Genomic DNA, 21787 nt, shown 5'->3' with positions numbered 1-21787 from the left:
GGAGTAGAACTAGGTCTTTCTTTTAGCTGCACAGATATCTGTTTATCATCTAATGATCAGACAACAGATGGACAAGCACATAAATACTAAATAAGAAATATGTGCCCAATTCATGTCCCAGGATTTATTCATGAACCTCTGAAAACTTGAAGACTTGTGTGCAAATATGCATATTTATAAAGCTGAACACAATGGTATATTATTATTTCCTAACCTACAGGTCTCCGATTTTATGTGCACATAAAATGACTATAATTTTGAGAAGAAATATTTTTCACCTGCATCTGTCTTATTTTATTATGGGTGAAAGAGAAGGGCCCCAGTGCTATCTGTATTCATCTAGAGTCACAAAGTTAAAAATAAATTCAAGATCTAGTCTCTGCTACTGGATGTTACTCAGTTCTGTGGCATTTGGTTTAGTAAGTTTAGAAAGTATAATACTTACCTTGCAGGGGAGATACCATGATCATGAATGTGGTTTTCTCAGGCTGAGGCTTATTCATTCCACTTCAGATGTTCTGACCTCTGTGATTTTCCCCCAAATGCATGAAAGTTGACCACACAATTTGTAGTAGTGGGGGACTACATTCATGTCCTCCCCCAAATAAAAAAAAAGAATTTAATAACTATGAGTGCTCTGTCAACTCTGCACTAATGACAACCAAAGCCAGTGACATAGGCAGCATATAAAGAACTGAACCCAAGTTTAGGTAGCAAAAATCAGGTGTTGACTCAGTAACTCAGGGGATGAGATAAAGCATAGTGCTGATTTCTCATGCTCTCCATCAAAAGGGAGAGAAAAGAATAATTAACATTGTCAAGAGTTCCTATATGCCTTGCATTGGTCAAGACACTTTAGATATACATGAATTAATTCCAATCTCTCACAACCCATGAAGGTGGCTTACTATTATTCCTGTTATACAGATGAGGAAACTTAGGCACAGAGCAGTCTCATTGCCAGTTAATAGTGGATTTCAAATTGTGGCAACAACAATCTGGGGTCAACATTTAACATTTTTGTTATGGTGTCTCCCAAATAAGTCTAAGAAGCATTTTAATTTAGTGACAATGCTATATGTATTTAATTCACCCATTTAGTCACCTTTCAAATAAAACCTTTTTTTTATTATACTGTTTGAAACTTCAGCAACTTAGCATAAACTATCTAAATAGTTGAAAACCAGGAAGCCAGTATTTTGTTTTTGCCTCAAACTCTCCATTTTGGGAAACTTTTAAAGGAAAATATTACAGATGTTCTGAGAATTGCCCCAGCTATCTATAGATTTTAAAGTGGTACAATAATTTTGTATCATGATGATTCAGCCTGAACCACAGTTTATTTCTGGGATGGGGGCATGACAGATTGAGTCAAATGATCCTTGCTTTGGGGACTGGGGACTTGGACTCTCCCTGGGTTCCACAATTAAGACAAAATTATAAAATGTGGGCACTTTTTGAAAGTTACTTCCACTATGTTTCCTTGGGGACAGTATAAGGAAGAAAAATGTATACTCACTGGGAAAAAAGACAGAGAAAAGAATCTGTGGTTTCAATGTGCCCCAAAGTTTACTTCCAATGCAGCAGTGCTGAGAGGTTGGACCTTCAAAAGGTGTTCATATCATTAGAGCTCCTCCCATAGAGGATTAATACTGGAGTGGATTTCTGATAAAAGAATATATGGAGGCCCCTTTCCTTTCTCATGCATGCTCTCTTGCCTTAGGGTGCCTTCTTCCATGTTAGGACGTAGCAAGAAGTTCCCACCACAGGCAAGTACATGATCTTAGATTTTCCAGCTTCCAGACATGTAAGCCAAATACATTTTTAATTATTACAAATGGCTAAGGCTGTGATATTCTCTTACAGCAACACAAAGTGGAGTAAGACAGGTTTCTCTTTTTTCTTTTGTCCCGTTTCCAAAGCCCAGTAGAGAATATGCTCTCTGGTTCTCTTATAAACTTTGGTGTCCATATACACTTTGGGATATTGATCTGGTGTCAGTTATCTTTTTGCTCCAGCTGGTTCCAATTGTGTTTCTATTATATGGAGTTATAACAATCTTAACTAGTTTATAGAAAGGTATCATTGTATTTAGAAAATGTATATAAATTTCTATAATCATCGTATGTCTTAAATATAGTTAGAAAATAGTTTGTAAATTTTTACTGAAACATTTGTCATACTTTGTTCCAACTATATCAATCTCTGAAAGTTAATCTTTGAAGAGAACGATTAAAAGGAATAGTTTATTTTACCAGAATGTGAGTACAGCTGAGTCATCTGCCTTCTCCTGAGGACACATGGGTTTCTTATCTAAGGTCAAGAAATAAAGCTTCTGAAATGTGAAAAGAATACTAATGCAGCATGTTTCTTGACCTCTTCATTCTCAAATGCCACCTGGCTTGGACAACTTTCCAAACAAGATGTTGCTTCTTAGCAGCCAGAGGCTGCCAGGCCTACATGTGGGCAAAGTAAAGAAACTTGAAGATAGATGAAAGGCTCCACGCCCCTGCAAATCTCTCTCTCAAATACCTTCCTGAAAGGATGCATTGGTGAGAAAAAGAAAAAATGGAAGAACCCTAAACCATTCCATACTGGCCAACTATTCTGGAGAAATACTAAGTAGAAGTAGAGATATAGAATGACAATGTTATTATTCAAATGAGCAGTATTTAACATAGCACATTGACTGGGTGGTAAAAAATTAAATCAGAACCAGACTGCAGAGTAAGTTCAGCCTGTGTTTACTTAATTGGACTATTCTCAAGATAGTTGATACTTCATTATCAAGAGTCACGTAGCTGGGATATGCTATTGGTCTTTCATTTAGTGAGAATATTTACTCTATAATAGCTAATGAGTGCCTAGTATTTGAGAGGGAAAGAGAATAAAAAATTATTGCAGGTACTCAGAGTTAATGTTCAAAAGAAATCATTGCAATTACAATTTGGCTGAAGAGTTTGTTTAAATATTTAAGAAAAAGAATTTGCTACTTTATTTTATAAATCCTGCCTATTTTTCCAAGGATTTCTTATAGTCGTTTCAATATTGGCCATAGATACATATTCAGCTTGTATCTATTAAGCATTGACCATGCATTTATAGGAAAAAGAGAATAGAAAACCTTTGGAATCAAAAGAGTTTTGTTTCAAATCCAAGCTTGGTCTCTTACTTATTTGGGCCATGAATAGGTAGCAACCTAAGATGAATTTTATCATTTCTGTGACAACACTGATTTTATTTTTTCATTACTAAGAGCTTTGCTGTAGGTGTCAGAACTGTGTCCTATATTGAGTAGGCTTGCAATTCCACTGTGCTGTGACAAGGGATTCTGTACAGTTTCTATGGACTAGAGGGAGAGAAAGACCTTCAAGTATTGAAAGAGTATTATCATCAATCTGTCCAAAATGACTGCAGGAGAAGCAGAGAAACAGAAGTAGCCATAAAGTAGAGGTGATTGCCAGATTCCTGGGGCTGAGTAAGAGTCCTAAATGTCTACCAGGAATAGAGATGCAGCAGAGTATGCTGAAGAGTGAACCAAAATACCCAAGGGAATCAGCTATTGTTGTCGCTAATACCTTGTTTACAATAACTTCTTCAAAGAAGATCTTTCCTACACACTTCCTATTCCTCCCTGCTTGATATCAATGTTAGAAGTTGCAGAAACTGGGTGGTGGAGTCAGAGATTAAGGAGAAGTTCAACCAGTGTGCTGGTCTTCAATGATGGCTGCCCATTGGGATTAGTGTGGATTTGCCACCTCAAGAATTTTTAAATCTTCCCAGATCATTTTATACAACCAAAGATGAAAATCACAATCTAAAATTTGTAGAACAGACTTTTTCTGACAACACCATTTTCATTTATACTTAATTGTAAGTATGTAAATAGTTATTTTTAGTAAATAAACTAAGAGTTAATACATAAAGCCATTACATTCTGATGAACTGATTTGAGATGTTAATGACTCATGATGATTCAATGCATTTCCTTCTCAGGTGACATTTGTACTTACACATGAGTTTCAGCAGCACTCCATTTTGGCTGGTCAGTAGAGGTAAGACCTGTGGAACAATACGAGAATTGATCAAGTTTTTCAAATTGTACTTGTTGGTAACTACCGATTCCACCTGTACATAAGAAGTAACATTATATCCCAAGAAGATAATTATAAAATCTGTGATAAAAGAGAAAACAGAATAAATTCACAAGTGGAGATAAAAGTGAACTGTGAACAACCAACATAGTTCAGATTCACATGATAAGGGAAAAAGAAATCTGAGTTCACTATATTGAGGAAAATAATGATTTTTGTTGTTGGAGTCCAGTCCAGAATCATGGCTAGCCTCCTTGACTAAACTATCTAGGGTACACCAGGCATTCTAAACAGACTCATATCTTTTTAGGAAGGTGGATTGTCAAATGTAATGTATTTTGATATTTACTGATTGTAGGTCCCAATCCTAAAAGGTAAAATTCTGAGCTGGACATGAAATGGCCTATGTAGTGCTCCCACTACAGCTTTGTGGATGAATTTTGTAAATTAAATTATTCTTAGCTACAGTTTCCACATTCTTTTGATGACTATAAATACATCCTACACCCTACATGTGTCAAACCACTTTTGTTTAGACTGTAGTGCATTCTGTCAGTGCTGTGAAGGTATGGCATGATCACCTTCTAACATTGGGGGTATTTATGGCAAAAAGGTTGGTTGGGGTTTAGTCTAAGCTCACCTTAAGATAAAGTTCTAAACATCTGGTACACTTTAATCATTCTTGCTGTTACACTGTTTTGAAATTATCAGTTGGATCTTGGTGAATTTTTTAATTTCAGGGTCCTTATAACATAGATGTCAGCTTTCTGTGAATTTTAATGAGCAGTCTGGGATTAGAGGAGATGAATATGTGTGTTCTTCTAGAGATAAATTTGCTTAGTTCACAGAACACTAATCAGCAAAAAGAGGGAAAAATGATGCTTTTCTACTATATGTTATATTTCAGTGAGGGAGTGTGAAACTTAAAGCAAAAAAGTTTCTATGTGATTTTAATCAAGTTATTTATTAATACGATATTTATTTCTGAATTCCTGGCTCTTTATTCCCATGCCTCACTTTCCCCAATCTATTCTGCCTCATTTCCCCCCTAAACAGCTTTCAATCCCTTAATATTAGGGGATGCTAAAGTCCATCTTTCCCACTCATGTCTGGTTACCTGCCTACTCTAACAAAATGTATTGGAAACACAATTGTCTGAACTGCTTTTCCCCTCAAAGTGCTCTCCACTTCATATACAGTACAAAACCCAATGCCACAAAACAAAGCAAAGATGTTTGACTAAGAACTTGGGAAACTGAGCTGAGTTTCCAAAAATCTCACAATGGGGAGATAATAAATTTTGAATTGAAACCTAGCACTTCCCAATAGGATTCTAGAAGATTTGTATTCTAGGATTAAGATTCAAAAGGAAAGCAAGGTGGCCGAATAGATGTATCCTGTATGTGACTCTGCCAGAAAAGAATCAGGGCAAAAAGGGGAAAGAGGAATTTCAGTGCTAAGACTGACATTTAACCACCATTGAGTCTTGGATCATTCAGCGTAGGAAGATTGCATAAATCAAGACTAGGGCAATAGACAGTATCTAGTCTTGAGTTTAGGTTGGAATGGGAGAGTAAAGAGTCATAGGGTGAAAAGGAACTGATAAGTTATTTGAAATAAATATTTAGTAAGTCATTGCTAGGCAATTGATCAGTTAGAGTATTTGGTAGCAGTGGTGGTAGTGACAGAAGGAAATTGTCTCTCATAAAACAGCAAATGAAAAAGCTAAAGGCAATTACAAACTCCAGAAAAAACAATGTACAAAAAATGAAACAAAATTATACTGAACTAGCTGGCTCAGCAGCGAACAGTATTTCCATAGTCATAATAGTATAAACAGATTATTGATTTAGCCCCAAATTGTGATATAATTATATCTCTAGCTGTATAAGGGCGAGACAGCAGGAAAAAGGTGATATTGCATTACAGAGCAACATCTTCAATGGAAATGGAAGAGATTTAGTAGAAATTGCCTAAATCTGATAACTCAATAAATAGCAATATAGATATGTTACTTAAAATATTGGAAGCAAATGCCAATAGAAGTTGCTAAGTGTTGAGAGTGGCTACCTCTGTGGAAGTGAGAACTATTGTTTACTGTGAGCCTTTTAGTTTTTAAATTTTTTTTAAAACTACGTGCACTGAGATGTCCAGGAATGCAGGAAAACAATATTAAGAAATGAGAAAAAATAATTCAGGATGTGAATGAAAAATTTACCAAAGAGATAGGAATGATTTAAAAAAGAGGCAATCAGAGATCTTAGAGCTAAAAACTACAATCAATGAAATTTTAAAAATACAATAGAGAGCTTCTGTGACAGAATAGAACAAGCAGAAGAAAGAATTTCTGAACTTGAGGTGAGATCTTTTGAATTAACTCAGAGAAAAAGCAAAAAGAGGAAAAAGAAGAGTAAAAAGTCTACAAAGCTTATGAAACATCATTAAGTGAATAAATAATTGAATTATAGGAATTCAATTTATTCCTAGAATTTCCAGTGCTTTGTGTCCCATGTGGTTCTTGTATTTCTTTACATATTTTTGCTTTTTGTTCTTTTTCTTCAGTCTTAATATGTCTTCTTATGTTTTCTAGCTCACTGATCACTTCTGTGTGTCTAATCTGTAATTAAACCATTTATTGTCTACTTAATTTTCTTTGATCTTTTGATTTTTTTTAAAATTTCAATTTCATTTATTTCTTCTCTAACCTTCATTATTTCCTTTCTTCTATTAATTTTGAGTTTGAATTGCTCTTGCTTTCCAAAGTCCTTCATGTGAATTGATAGGTTGTTTATTTGAGGTTTTTCTATTTTTTAATGTATGCATTTATTGCTGCAAACTTTCCTCTCAGTATTGCTTTTACTGTCTCTCATAGGGTATTTTTTTTAGGAGGTGGTACTGGGGATTGGATTGGATTCAGGGCCTCACACTTGCTAGACAATTGTTCTACCACTTTAACCTTTTGCTTTTAATTTGTTTTTCAGTTAGGATCTCATGCTAACTTTGCCTGGGTCTACCACAAACTATTATCCTTATTGTGATCATTTTACCTCTGCATCCCAAGTAGCTTGAACCACAGGCCTTCACCACCATGCCCAGCTTGTTTTTGAGATAAAGTCTCCCTAACTTTTGCCCAGGCTGGCCTCAAATCTCCCATCTCCACCTCCTGAGTAGCTAGGATTACAGGCAAGCACCACCACACTTACCCTGAATGTCATAGATTTTGTTGGATTATTTTTTAATTTACATTTGTGTCTGATGATTCTTGGTTTCCCTTTTAATCTCTTCAATTAAGTTGTATTTAGTTGTATTTTTAAAATTTCCATGTATTTATGTACTTTCCAGTCTTGTTGGTTTTATTCCATTGTGGTCTGCAAAGATATATGAACTGATTCCAATTTAAAAAAAATTGTTGAAAGAAAAATGATCTATTTTGGAGCATGCTTCATGTGTGAATGAAAAGAATCTCGATTTTGGTGCTATTGGATGAAATGTTCTATAAATATTTGCTAGATTGATTGTTTCTATAATTTGGTTTCTTCACTGGTTTTCTGTCTGTATGACCTGCCAAATGAGGAAAGCAGAATGGTGAAGTCTCCTATTATTATTGTATTAGAGTCTATTCTTTAGGTCTAACAATATGTGTTTTATATGTTTGTGTGGTTCCATGTTGGTTGTATATATTTTTACAATTGTAATATGTTCTTGCTGAATTGATCAATATATAATGACTTTGTCTCTTGTTACAGTTTTTTATTTAATGTTTTATCTGATATGAAAATAGTTATGCCTTCTCAAGTTTAGCTTCTATTTGTGTGATATATTTTTACCAGTCCTTTACTTTAGTCTATGTGTATCTTTAGCTATGAAGTGAGTTTCTTGCAGGCAGTATATAGTCATGTCTTGTTCTTTTTCTCTTTAATCCATTCAGTCAGTCTGTCTTTTCATTGGTGAATTTAATGGATTGGATGATGCTTACCCACATTGGTGAGATCAGAATGTCTTTATTCAGTCCATTGATTCAAATGCTAACTTCTGAAAACACCCTCACAAATGTAACCAGAATTAATATTTTATCAGCTATCTGAGCATTCTCAAGTCAGTCCAATTGACACATAAAATTAACCTTGACACACAGGATGTACTTGATTCTCCCAACAAACTTGACATCACATGTGAAAAGTTGACAACCACAGAAGATTGTTCTTACTGGAAACTGGGCTTTGGCATATCCTCAAATTTCAAGTTCTCAGAAGAAAAGCAAATGTTCAGCATACATTTCATTCTTTGTACAGTTTAGCTACAGTGAACCACTCAACATTTTGGGGAATAAGAGGAGCTATTCCCAAACCCAAGTTCCCAGATGCCAGCTAAGAGCCAACCTTGTAGCGTGCCTTTCAAAGGATAGCAGTCAGGCTTGATATGTTAACTGTTTTCTGCACATGAGGGGTCAAAGAAGAAATTACAAGAAAAAATTAAAAATATATTTAATTACATGGTAATAAAAATATGATGTATCAACATCATCCACTAAAACTACATCTATAAATTTTAATCTCTAAAGGCCCATGTTATAAAAAAAAAAAGGCTGGACATCATATCTCTAAGTATCCATATAAATAGAATAAGATAGTAACAGAAAATTAAACTTAAAATTATATTTTTTAAAAGCATGCAATAGAAAAAAACACAGTCAATCATTGATTAATAAATTTAATAAAAATGAAAAACTTCTGAAAAGATTTAAGAAAAAAGAAACAAAATGCAAATTTTAAGCACCATGAATGAAAGAGGAAAATAATATAGATACTATATGTATTAAAAGAATAATAAAAATATAACTAACTTTATTCTAATAAATTCAAAATTTTTAATGAAATACTAAAAATTTCTTGAATAAAATAAAACATTGTAAAATATTAACAGACAAATATGTAATAAATATTATATACTTGAAAACCTTTCAACAAAGTTAACAGGTGGCTTTAGCAATGCATTCTATAAACTTTTCAGTAAGAAGCAACATATAGAGATGAAAAAAACTATTTCTGAATTCCATTTAGGAGTACAGCATAATTGGATACCAAAACTTATAGAGAAATTACAAAAGAGAAAAATTACAAATGCAAAAACCCTAAACAAAGTATTAGCAAATCAAATTCAGGAATATGTAAAAATGATAATATATCATAAAAATTGGGTTTATTCCCAGAATGCAAGTTTGGTTCAATGTTAAAAAATAACTTGACATAATTTAGCACAGTTCTGAAAAAAGAGAAGGAACCATACAATCAGTTCATTACATGTGGAAGTGTATTTGATAAAATTTTAACACCTTTCCTTACACACTGTTATATAACCAATGTAATTTCAGTTTGGAGAATTTGAAACTCAAAAGAGAGGGGATGTTATAGGAATTACTGTCTTGTGAAATTATGTAGCACTTAGCTTTAGTTACACATCCATCCATTGTCACAGGAACAAATGATTGGTTACATGACGCAGCAATCCTTGTGTTCTCCTATCAGACACGGAGTCTGTTGGTTGACCCATTAGTAGTAGTCTTTTTGCAAATATAATTCCTCTAGAAAACTATGACTGTCTTGCATTTGTGTGTCTTGAGATAGGAATGAAGCAACATGTTATTCCACAGGTATGTGTTAGTTCACCTACCAAGAGTAGATAAATCCTTAGAAAGTACATCTTGAGAAAATGGGCCACAGAACAAGTACATATTTGCTATTGACTGAATGTTTGTGCCCTTCAAAACTGTGTATGTGGAAGTCTTAGTTTCTAATATGCTGGTGTTAGGAGGTTAGACCTTTGGGAGGTGATTAGTTCATGAGCGTGGAGCCTGCATGAAAGGACTAGTGTCCTTCTTAGAAGAGACAGGAAGAGATTGATCTCTTTCTGCATGAAGACACAGTAAGAAGACAGCAACCTGCAAGCCAGGAAAAGAACTCTCATTAGAACCTGAGTATACTGACATGCTGATCTCAGACAGCCCAGGCTCTGGAACTGTGAGACACAAGTTTAAACTCCCCTGTCCATGTCATTTTGTTGCAGCAGCTGAAATGGACTGAGTAAAATAAAACATAAAGAGATTCAGGAAGATTTAGATCCCAGAGCTCCGACTTTTGTTTGGTGACATCAGACCCTGTTGAAGCATCAGCATGGGGTCCCTGGGTAGAAGCAGAGGCAAGTATTTTACTGAGGAAAAGAGCAATGGAGAAACAAAGAAAGAAAATAAAACTTTAGAATGTACATTTGGAGAACTTAGAGAACAAGTTCACTGAATGTAGGGAAATGAAAGGCCTTAGGGTTGAGCTGGCTTATTGGTCACAGTTGCAGAATAAAAATAAGGTTCTTTAATTTGTAGCAGAATACTTTTCCCATCCCATTAAAACTACATCATTAAAGCTTTCTATATTCATGCTTTTGGACTAATTTGACAGCTGTCTATCTAGCCTGAAGGTACACATAAGAATATAATTTCTACTAAAAAAGAAAATAAAACACTTGGAAAGGTGTTTAAATGTTTCAGGTTACTTTTGCTAACAAATGAAAAAAAACCCTAGCACTTGAGAGAGACAGGTAAAAGGAATGTCATTTGTGTGAACACTCTGCAACATTCCTTTCTTTTGCCTCTTAGACCTCATGCTCCTTAATGAACACCATTTTGATTGATTTACCTGATTTCTGCTTCATTGTGTGGCAGTTATGCACACATGCATCCAATTCTGTAATTGGTTTTGCAACTAAAAGTTCTGTAATAAGTACTTATTAAATAAATAAAATTATTTGCCTCCAAAAAAAACCAGTAACTCCTTTTATTTATCAGGGTTCTCCAGAGAAACAGAAAGGACAAAGTGTGTGTGTGTGTGTGTGTGTGTAAATAAACGTAGAAAAATGGAGAGTTATTTTAAGTAATTGGTCTGCAGGGGAGAGCCTGTTGGCTGGAGACTCAGGAAGGAGTTGTAGCTCTAGTCCAAAGGCAGTCTGCTGGCAGAATTCCTTCTTGCTTTGGAGGTCAATCTTTGTTCTATCAAGGCCTTCAATTGACCTGATGAATCCTACCCACAGGAGGGAGGATCATTTCCTCTACTCAAATCTACAGATTTAAATGCTAATATTACTCAAAAACTGTTCACAGAAACATCCAGAATAAGTTTTGACCAAATATCTGGGTTCTGGGACCTAGCTAAGTTGACATAAAACTACCCTGTTATCTTCATTGTCAGATTTCTGTGAGTTGTATTTTTTTTTTTTCCTGTACTGGGGCTTGAACTCAGGGCCTCATGCTTGCTAGGCATGCCCCCCAGACTAGATTTTTCTGTTTCTATTTCTACTCCATAATATAAGTTAAAAATCCAATTCAAACAACAAATGTGACATTATATAGCTATCCTTTACTTCTTCCCTACTCAGAGACTGTAAATGGGGGGATAGGACCCCTATGAAGGATTTTAAGGAACACTCTACTGTGGCCATACAATCACACTGGGAAGGGAGAGTGGATTTATTATACCCACAGGTGCTAGAAATAAGAGTCAAGGTGACCCACTTAGGGAGCTCCATGTAAAATACTCTCAGGGAAAAGACTTGCTGAGCAGGTGGAGAGGAGGAACATGAGTTCAGACCCTGTGGGCAAGTTCCTTTATTGGGGATCAGGTGGAATACAAGCAAAAGACGTGAGGGAATTTTGTTGATGTGTTTGAGTATCACTAGCTACTGGCAGATGCCAGTCTTTTCATGGTGGTGCATCTAAGTCACCTGGCTAGGGGAATTGGAGAAGGGTCAGAGCCTATTTATGGGGATGTTGAAGCATCAGGAAAAAGTTTTAAGAGCTTATCATATACCTCCTCTTTTATATACTTCAAGCCTCCTTAGTTGGTTTGTCCTTATGGTTGGGTTCTGACCAGAGGAAAGGTAATTTCAGTCCTTAAACACATTTTCCAGTTCCTCTAATCCTGTTAGCCATGCTGTGCTGGTCTTGGAAGTCACAGGCTGTACATGGTGTTGCCTCATGTTCAACTGGGACCTGAAGACTGCATCAGGATTTGACTGACTGAAAAAATAATCCTCATTATATTAAGCCTTTAGTACAGTTTGAATATATTGTAAGTTCAGTTTGTTTATCAGCTAATTTTAATTACTTATATCTTACTCTCCCTCCAAATGATATAGTGTTTCCTGAAAATTTAAACTCCTTGTGCTGAATTTAAAATTACATTTAGTAAGTGGCTTCTCCAGACTACAATTTCTTAGAATTTTCTTATAGAAGGGCACTGGGACCAGCGCTAAATAATAAGAGGTCATTTACACATTCTCAAGTTTTACCCTGTGCAGTTGGAAATATCTCTTTTTTTACCAGCTCATGTGGGGAACCATGATTATCCCTGCATTTTTTTTCTCTGATACTACAAATAGTGGATGATTAGACTTCTTACTGGTTCATGTTCTGAAGTAGGATAGAAATATCTGTCTGTGTTAAAGGTTTTTGGATGCATACAACAGACATTGAATGAACATCTAAAAGACGATGTGCACTAACAGAGAGTTGACTGTCTAAAACTCCGCTTTTACTCTGAAGGAATCTATCAGCTTGCTAGGCCAATGAGACATGCCCATTGAAAACAGCTGATCTGTGACATATATTCTCTTTTTATCGAGGAACATACCTTTCCCAAATATTAGGCAGCTGTTGATATGATTTTTTATTCCATTTTAATGTGTTTAATACACTGTTTAATCTTCAAGTTACAGTTTCAGCAGTAAACTAAGAGGGTGACATTAATGATGAGGAATTCACCAGGACAGAAAGGGAGCCAGAGAAGGTTATGTCAGTCAGGTACATAGGATATCAGTCTAATTAAGGGACTTAAGTTTTCTTTATGTGAAGAATTCCCCTCCCAATAATTGGAAACAAAGAATATTGAGAGGAAGAGAATCGAAAGTTGGATTTAGAATAAGTAGTAAAGACATTAGGAATTTAACCTCAATATCTTATAAAAGTCTGCTAATTTCTCAGAATCATACTGTTCAGGGTTTCAGTTAATCAGAATATTAAAACATACAAACTGTAGGTAATATATTGAAGAAAAAGTTTGAAGTTGATAGAACAGAATACTTGAAGTTGGTGCATTTCACCGGAAAGCTGCAGTCTGTAATAAAAGAATCAAACAAGTTATGTTAGAGAGAAATATAATAACTGATAAAATATTAGTAGAACTAGAAATAAAAGGTCCCATTGAGTTAAAAGGATCAACAGTAGATCTATGGCTGACTTTTGAACAGACATTATGGAAACAGAATTCAATGGAATGACATCTTTAAATGCTGAAAGAAAAATTTCTCACCAGAATGGCCACCAAAATACTGCTGGATAGGAGGAATGAGTTCTAGTGTTCTACTGTACAGTAGGGTGAGTGTAGTTTATGACAATTTATATTTTATAAGGATCTAGATGATAGAAGTTCAAAGGCTGTCAATATAAAGAAATAAGTGTTTAAGGAAATGATTACCCTGGTTTGATCATGACATTGTATACATGATGAATAGAGGAACATAAAACAAGGAAGACACTCTACCACATAAATATGCACAATGATTCTGTTTCTATCATAAAACTACTTCCAATCTAATATTCTATAGCAAGTGAAAATCTCCTTTAAAATGAGGTAAATAAAGACATTTCATCAAACAAAAGCTGAGCTAATTTGCTGCTAGATCTGTGCTATAAAAAATATTAAAGGAATCTTTTCAGGCTGAAGAAAAAGGGCTCCCAGATGGATACACAAACTGAAGGAGGAATGAAGAATGGCAGAACGTGGGTAGCTTAAAATACAATTTAAAACAACAATAACAGCATAATCTAGGCAGAAGCAAAATATATGATAGCAATAGCACAAAACAAAGTGAGATAAATGGAGTTAAACTCTGGCAAGTTATCGTCATAGCTTGAGTGGTGGTAAAGTATTAATATAAGATAGCCCATGATGAGTTAATAAGCAATTTTTATCTCTAGAGTAACCACTAGCAGAAAATCAAGAATATATACTAAAAGATAAAAAGGAATATAACGTGAGATAGAAAGGAATATAAAGTGAGATAAAAAGGAATACCCAAAGAAGGAAGGTAAAGATGAATGGAGGAATATAAAACAAGGAAGACAAATTGAAAACAAATAGTAGCAGAGTTGGTGTAAATTCAGATATATTGGTGTTTAAATTACAATTGGAGGTCTGAGAGAAACAGCTCAGTTAATACTATACTAGTCCAGGCGTACTGTGGTGGCTCATACCTGATTGTGGTTCAGGCTACCAGGCAAAAAATGAGACACCCTATCTGAAAAATAACTAACACACACCAAAGGGCTGGGTATTGCACCTGCCCAGTAAGTGCAAGGCACTGTGTTCAAACCACAATATCGTCAAAAAAAATTTTACTAGTCTGAGTCTTTTATACCAGTTGAATGTCAGCCGGATTGGATAACCACCACACAGATTAAGAGAGAAAATTTAAGCAGGAGGTGTGGCTCAAGTGGTAGAGTGCCTGTCTAACAAGCACAAAGCCCTAAGTTCAAACCCAAGTACATCAAAATAAAAGTAACACCATTGCTGTTACCTTTCAAGCTCCTTCTGTACCCTTCCCTAATCACCCTATTCTTTACTCCTGAAAGTAAAAACTGTTCTGAATTTTGGGTTTATCATTTTCTTGCTTTACTCCATAGACTTACAAATTTGGTCTATGCTTAAATAATGCAGTATTTAGTTGTTCTAGTTTTAAAACTCTATATAAATGAATCATGCCATATTTATTCATCTCCAATTTTTCATTTTTGTTCAATACTGTATTCCTGACATTTGTCTATGTTCTCACAGACAGCTAAAATGCTGATATATACTATAGAACCCCTGATGTATAGTAATCTATCATATAATTATTTTATATTTTTTCATTCTACTGTGGATAGATATTTATATATGCCCAAGTGTGTCTATAGGGTTTACACCAAGAGAGAAATGCTTGAGTTGCATTTATAGTACAAATTCAATTGAATCAGGTAATTCTAAATAATTTTCTGAAATGCCTATACACTAACAGACATATATAAACTCCATGTGCTTAACAACATGTCCATTTTGCAAAGCTGATAGGAAAACAACAGATTGTGGTTAATTTTCATGAATTTCACTGTTTACTAATGAAACTAAGCATCTTTCCATGTTTATTTCTATTCTGCTGAGGCTTTTTCAGTGAAATATCTCAAGTCTTTTGTCAATATATTCATGTCATTTTCTTTCTTCCCAATTTGTAGAAGTTCTTTTCTTGTATTTATTTTTAGAGACTTTATTTTTAATGATATTTAAACCCTGCCTTTTAAGTTAAATTGCATTTTCTACTTTTGCTCATGTGTTGAGATGCAATATATCTTTCAAAAAGTTATTTTGTACTCATCAATCTTGCTAAATTTTTATCATTTCTAGTATATGTATATATTTTGATTTTTCCTATTCTTATCATGTCATCTGTGCTTAATGAAACTTTTTGTCATTTCTTTTATCACACTTACAATTTTTAGTTTTTCACATCTTACTGTGCTTACTAGGACCTGCAGCATAATAAACAGTAATAAGAGACATTATTGTTTTGCTCCAGATCTTAAAGGGAATACTTTTCCAGAGTTCAAAAAATTATGATTTTTGTTATAGTATTTTTTTTTTATTATTCATATGTGCATACAAGGCTTGGGTCATTTCTCCCCCCTGCCCCCACCCCCTCCCTTACCACCCACTCCACCCCCTCCCTCTCCCCCCCACCCCTCAATAACCAGCAGAAACGATTTTGCCCTTATTTCTAATTTTGTTGTAGAGAGAGTATAAGCAATAATAGGAAGGAACAAGGGTTTTTGCTGGTTGAGATAAGGATAGCTATACAGGGAGTTGACTCACATTGATTTCCTGTGCATGTGTGTTACCTTCTAGGTTAATTCTTTTTGATCTCACCTTTTCTCTAGTTCCTGGTCCCCTTTTCCTATTGGCCTCAGTTGCTTTTTTAAGGTATCTGCTTTACTTTCTCTGTGTTAAGGGCAACAAATGTTAGCTAATTTTGTAGGTGTCTTACCTAGCCTCACCCCTCCCTTGGGTGCTCTCACTTTTATCATGTGCTCAAAGTCCAATCCCCTTGTTGTGCTTGCCCTTGATCTAATGTTCACATATGAGGGAGAACACATGATTTTTGGTCTTTTGGGCCAGGCTAACCTCACTCAGAATGATGTTCTCCAATTCCATCCATTTACCAGCAAATGATAACATTTCATTCTTCTTCATGGCTGCATAAAATTCCATTGTGTATAGATACCACATTTTCTTAATCCATTCGTCGGTGGTGGGGCATCTTGGCTGTTTCCATAACTTGGCTATTGTGAATAGTGCCACAATAAACATGGGTGTGCAGGTGCCTCTGGAGTAACCTGTGTCACAGTCTTTTGGGTATATCCCCAAGAGTGGTATTGCTGGATCAAATGGTAGATCAATGTTTAGCTTTTTAAGTAGCCTCCAAATTTTTTTCCAGAGTGGTTGTACTAGTTTCCATTCCCACCAACAATGTAAGAGGGTTCCTTTTTCCCCGCATCCTCACCAACACCTGTTGTTGCTGGTGTTGCTAATGATGGCTATTCTAACAGGGGTGAGGTGGAATCTTAGTGTGGTTTTAATCTGCATTTCCTTTATTGCTAGAGATGGTGAGCATTTTTTCATGTGTTTTTTGGCCATTTGCATTTCTTCTTTTGAGAAAGTTCTGTTTAGTTCACTTGCCCATTTCTTTATTGGTTCATTAGTTTTGGGAGAATTTAGTTTTTTAAGTTCCCTATATATTCTGGTTATCAGTCCTTTGTCTGATGTATAGCTGGCAAATATTTTCTCCCACTCTGTGGGTGTTCTCTTCAGTTTAGAGACCATTTCTTTTGATGAACAGAAGCTTTTTAGCTTTATGAGGTCCCATTTATCTATGCTATCTCTTAGTTGCTGTGCTGCTGGGGTTTCGTTGAGAAAGTTCTTACCTATACCTACTAACTCCAGAGTATTTCCTACTCTTTTCTATATCAACTTTAGAGTTTGGGGTCTGATATTAAGATCCTTGATCCATTTTGAGTTAATCTTGGTATAGGGTGATATACATAGATCTAGTTTCAGTTTTTTGCAGACTGCTAACCAGTTTTCCCAGCAGTTTTTGTTGAAGAGGCTGCTATTTCTCCATCATATATTTTTAGCTCCTTTGTCAAAGACAAGTTGGTTATAGTTGTGTGGCTTCATATCTGGGTCCTCTATTCTGTTCCACTGGTCTTCATGTCTGTTTTTGTGCCAGTATCATGCTGTTTTTATTGTTATTGCTTTGTAATATAGTTTGAAGTCAGGTACTGCATTGTTCTTTTGACTGAGTATTGCCTTGGCTATTCGTGGCCTCTTGTGTTTCCATATAAATTTAACAGTAGATTTTTCAATCTCTTTAATGAATGTGATTGGAATTTTGATGGGAATTGCATTAAACATGTAGATTACTTTTGGGAGTAATGACATTTTTACTATGTTGCTTCTACCAATCCATGAGCATGGGAGATCTCTCCACTTTCTATAGTCTTCCTCAATCTCTTTCTTCAGAAGTTTATAGTTTTCCTTGTAGAGGTCTTTCACATCTTTTGTTAGGTTTTCACCTAGGTATTTGATTTTTTTTGAGGCTATTGTAAATGGAATTGTTTTCATACATTCTTTTTCAGTTTGCTCATTGTTAGTGTATAGAAATGCTAATGATTTTTTTATGTTGATTATAGCTACCTTGCTATAGCTATTAATGATGTCTAGAAGCTTCTGAGTAGAGTTTTTTGGGTCTTTAAGGTATTACAGTATTTGTTTTAGAACTATCTTAAGAAAATTTTCTTTTGTTCTTCATTTGTGAAGTGGTTATTGGAAATATACAGTGAATCTTCTTGCATAGTTTTGTACTTCTTTTGTTCTCTACATGTTTAATGTCATTAATTATATTAATGAGTGTCTAATATTGTGCCACTGTTGAGATTCTGGGGTAAAGCCAACATTATAAAAACACTATAGTTTGGATCTGAAGTGTTCACCATCCAAAGGTTCAAGTGTTACAGGTGAGGTCAGCAGCCTATGGTGTTACCGAGAGGTGGTGGATCCTTTAAGAGGTATAGTCTATTAGAATGGAATTAGATCATTTGAAGATGTCAGTCAGCTTCCAGTTGTGGGGACAAAATACCTGTAATAAGCACTTGTGAAGGATAACGATTCATTTTGGATTTTGGTTTCAGTTCATGGTTACTTGGCCCTATGGTCACTTGGCCCCATCACTTTCAGCCTGTGGAAAGATAGAACATCATGGTGGGGAGCATATGATGGAACAAAGCTGCTTAGTTCATGGTGGCCAGGGGAGAGAGAAAGAGAGAGAAAGAGAGACAGAGACAGAGATAGAGAGAAGGAGAGAGAGAGAGAGAGAGAGAGAGAGAGAGAGAGAGAGAGAGAGAGAGAGAATATCCCCCCCTTTCGATGTATAATAGAATGGTTAGTGTATAAATGACAGGAATGTGTTTCTCAGTCTGGGGTCTGAGAATTCCAGGATTAATTTGGTATCTGGTGAGCCCCCTTTCTGGTTATAGATGATTCCTTCTCACTCTGTCCTCACATGGTAGAAGGAATAAAATGTGGTTTGGGGGCATATTTTATAAGGATTTTAATCTCTTTCATGATCTAGTCACTTTCTGAAAGCCACACCCTTCCAATATATAACTCTGAGGATTAGGGCATTGACATATGAATTTTACAAGGACTCAAATATACAGACATGGCATTCTGTTCCTGCCCCACCCACATTCTTATATTTTTTTGCATTTAAGATATAGTCATTCTACCCAAATAGTCTCAAAATTCTTAATTCTTTCCACCATTAACTTTAAATTCTAAATCCAAAGTCTTGCCTAAACATCATCTAAATCCGATATGGGTAATAGTAAAAAGGTACAATTTATTCTGAGGCAAATTTCTCTCCAGCTGTGAACCTGTGACATCAAATTATGTGCCTCCAAATTACTCTGGTGAGAAGGAATAGGATAGATATTCTTGTTCCAAACAGGAGAAATAGGAAAGAAGAAAGGGATAAGAGGTTGCAAGTAAATATGAAACTAGTAGCAAGCAGCGTTAAATCTTAAGGCTCAAGAATAATCTTTTTGGCTCAATGTTCCACCCTTCAGGCCCACTGGAACAGAGGACCACCTTTCAACTACAATGGAGTGGAGGGTCTACTTTCTGTACAAACTGGGGCAATGGCCCTGCACCCACGGCTTTGAGTAGTTTCGGTTCACATAGTCATGGCTCCTATACACTGGAACTGCACACCAGTGGCTTTACTGGACAGTTCTCAGGGACAGCTATACCCTTAAATTCTACTTAAGTGAAGCTTTGCTCCCCATGGCTTGTGTGCTCTCTGAGTTGGCAGAGATGGCAATGCACGAATACTACCAAAGTTTACCACCTGACCTCTCTGGAAGGGAAGATATCATGGGTCATGCCACACCTGGGCCTACTGGACTCTCACCTGTGAAAGCAAGGACTGTGTTCCATAAAGCCATGAAATTATTGTGCCCCCAGGCCCTTCTCTCTGGATGTATGATGGGAGGGACAGCTCTATTGATCTCTAAAATCTCTGCTGTCACTCTTTCACTGTCTTGATGAATAATAACTGGCTTCCATTGAGATGGGGCAGTCATAGTAATTTTATCAAACAGTCATTTGGCCACACCCTTGTTCTGTCCTCATCAGGCTTTCTCATTTTATCCACTGTGGATAGGATGAGAACTTTCCAGATTTTATGATCTCTTTCCCATTTGATTAACAATTTCATCCATAAGTCATTTTTTTCTTCTTAAATTTTACTGAACACTCAGGGGAATCCAAGCAGTACCTTCAAAATTTTGCTTAGAAATTTCCTCAGTAAAATATCCAATTTTAGTTTTCATAATTTCTACCAAAACACTAGAGCATGAGTACAATTCAGCCAAGGTCATTGTCCCTTATAACTGGGATGGCATTTCCTTCAATTTCCTATAATATGCTCCTCAGTTCCATCAGAATGGCCTTTATTGTCAATATTTCTATCAATATTCTGTTCACAATCACTTAAACATTCTCTAAGAAGATGGAAGCTACAATTCTCTTTTTTTGCGTTCTCATTAGAATTACCTTAACCAGTCTATGTCTTAATTAATTTGTGTTTCTATAACAAATTACCTGAGATTGGATATTTTATAAATAAAATAGGTTTATTAAGATCCGAGCTCTAGAGGTTTAAAAGAGTGCTGCCAGTGTCTGCTGAGCTCTGATGAGAGCTTCATGGTAGATGATATCACATGGCAGAAGTGTGTGCAAAGTCATATGTGAGAGAGAAAGAAAAAGAGTGGGGAGAGGCTAGGCTCTTTTTTTTATAGCAACCTACTCTCACGAGAGCTAATTTACTTCTGAGAGACCCAACTTACCCTTCATGAGGGCAATTATATCCTAATTACCTCCCAACAGACTTCATCTCTAAAATATCTCATCACCTTTCAATATTGTTATGATCTGAAATTAAGATCAACATGAGATATGGTAGGACAAACCACCCAAACTCCAGGATTTTCATAGCATGTACCTTCACACTCAGTTTCTACCAGTAAGCCTCTACATTTTTAGGATCTTTTATATTGGCACCCCTTGACTAGTATCAGTTTTCTGTTTTTGCTCCATTTGGGGTACTATAGCAAAATACCATAAATTGGCTGGCTTATAAACAACAGAAATTTATTTTGCATAGTTCTGGAAACTGGAAAACATATGATCAAGTCAGGATCAGATTCAATGTCTAGTGAGGACTTACTTTTTGGTTAAAAAATACCACCCCCCTCACTGTGTCTTCACATGGTAGAAAGGGTAAAGGACCTACTATGGCTTAAGTATTTGTTTCCTCCACAACTTATGAGGAAATTCAATCTTCATTTTAGCATTATTAAGAGGTGGGACCTTTAATAGGCCATAAGGGTTCCACCTTCATGGTAAGCCTATTACTTTAGCAAAAGGCTTTTGTGTGTGGATTCTGTGTTTCTGTCTGTGTGTGTCCATCTGTCTCTTTTTATCTCTCTCTGTCCTTCATCCTTTTGTCTCCTGCCATAATAGGATGATACAACAAGAAAGTTCTTCTGATGCCAGCACCTTGACAATGGACTTCCCAGCTTCCAAAACCATGAGCTAATAAATTTCTGTTATGGCAGCAAAAATGGACAAAGACCAAAGTTCATACTAAGAAGTGTAGCTGATACTGTAACAAATCCAAATGAAATTGTGGATTGTGAGTAGAGGCTAAAAGAATTTGAAAGCAAAGACTAGAGAAAGCCTATGCTATCATAAATGGAGCATTAAAGATGACTCCAGTAAGGACTCAGAAAACTGTAAAGAAAATTTAAACCTTCTTACCGTTTCCTTCAGAAATCATGACCAGAATGCTTAGAAAAACATTAACAGCATTCTGATAAGGTCTCAGATGAAAATGAGAAACTAGAGGGAACCATCCTGGTTCCAAAGTAACAGAATGTGACTGAATTGTGCCCATGTTCTAGGACTTCACAGAAGACAGACCTTAACAGTGATGTA

The 21787-nt window shown here is 35.7% G+C and overlaps 1 non-coding gene across 1 annotated transcript; it reads left to right on the top strand.

Moving 5' to 3' along the window:
• Positions 1-437: 437 nt before the first annotated feature.
• LOC141415777 (U1 spliceosomal RNA) lies at positions 438-603 on the top strand. The gene has a single exon (XR_012440731.1). It is a non-coding gene; the product is annotated as a U1 spliceosomal RNA (small nuclear RNA).
• The last annotated feature ends 21184 nt before the right edge of the window (positions 604-21787 follow it).

The sequence above is a fragment of the Castor canadensis genome, chromosome 1 (assembly GCF_047511655.1).
Source record: "Castor canadensis chromosome 1, mCasCan1.hap1v2, whole genome shotgun sequence".
Classification (NCBI taxonomy): domain Eukaryota; kingdom Metazoa; phylum Chordata; class Mammalia; order Rodentia; family Castoridae; genus Castor; species Castor canadensis.
This window is presented reverse-complemented; position numbering and strand designations above follow the sequence as displayed.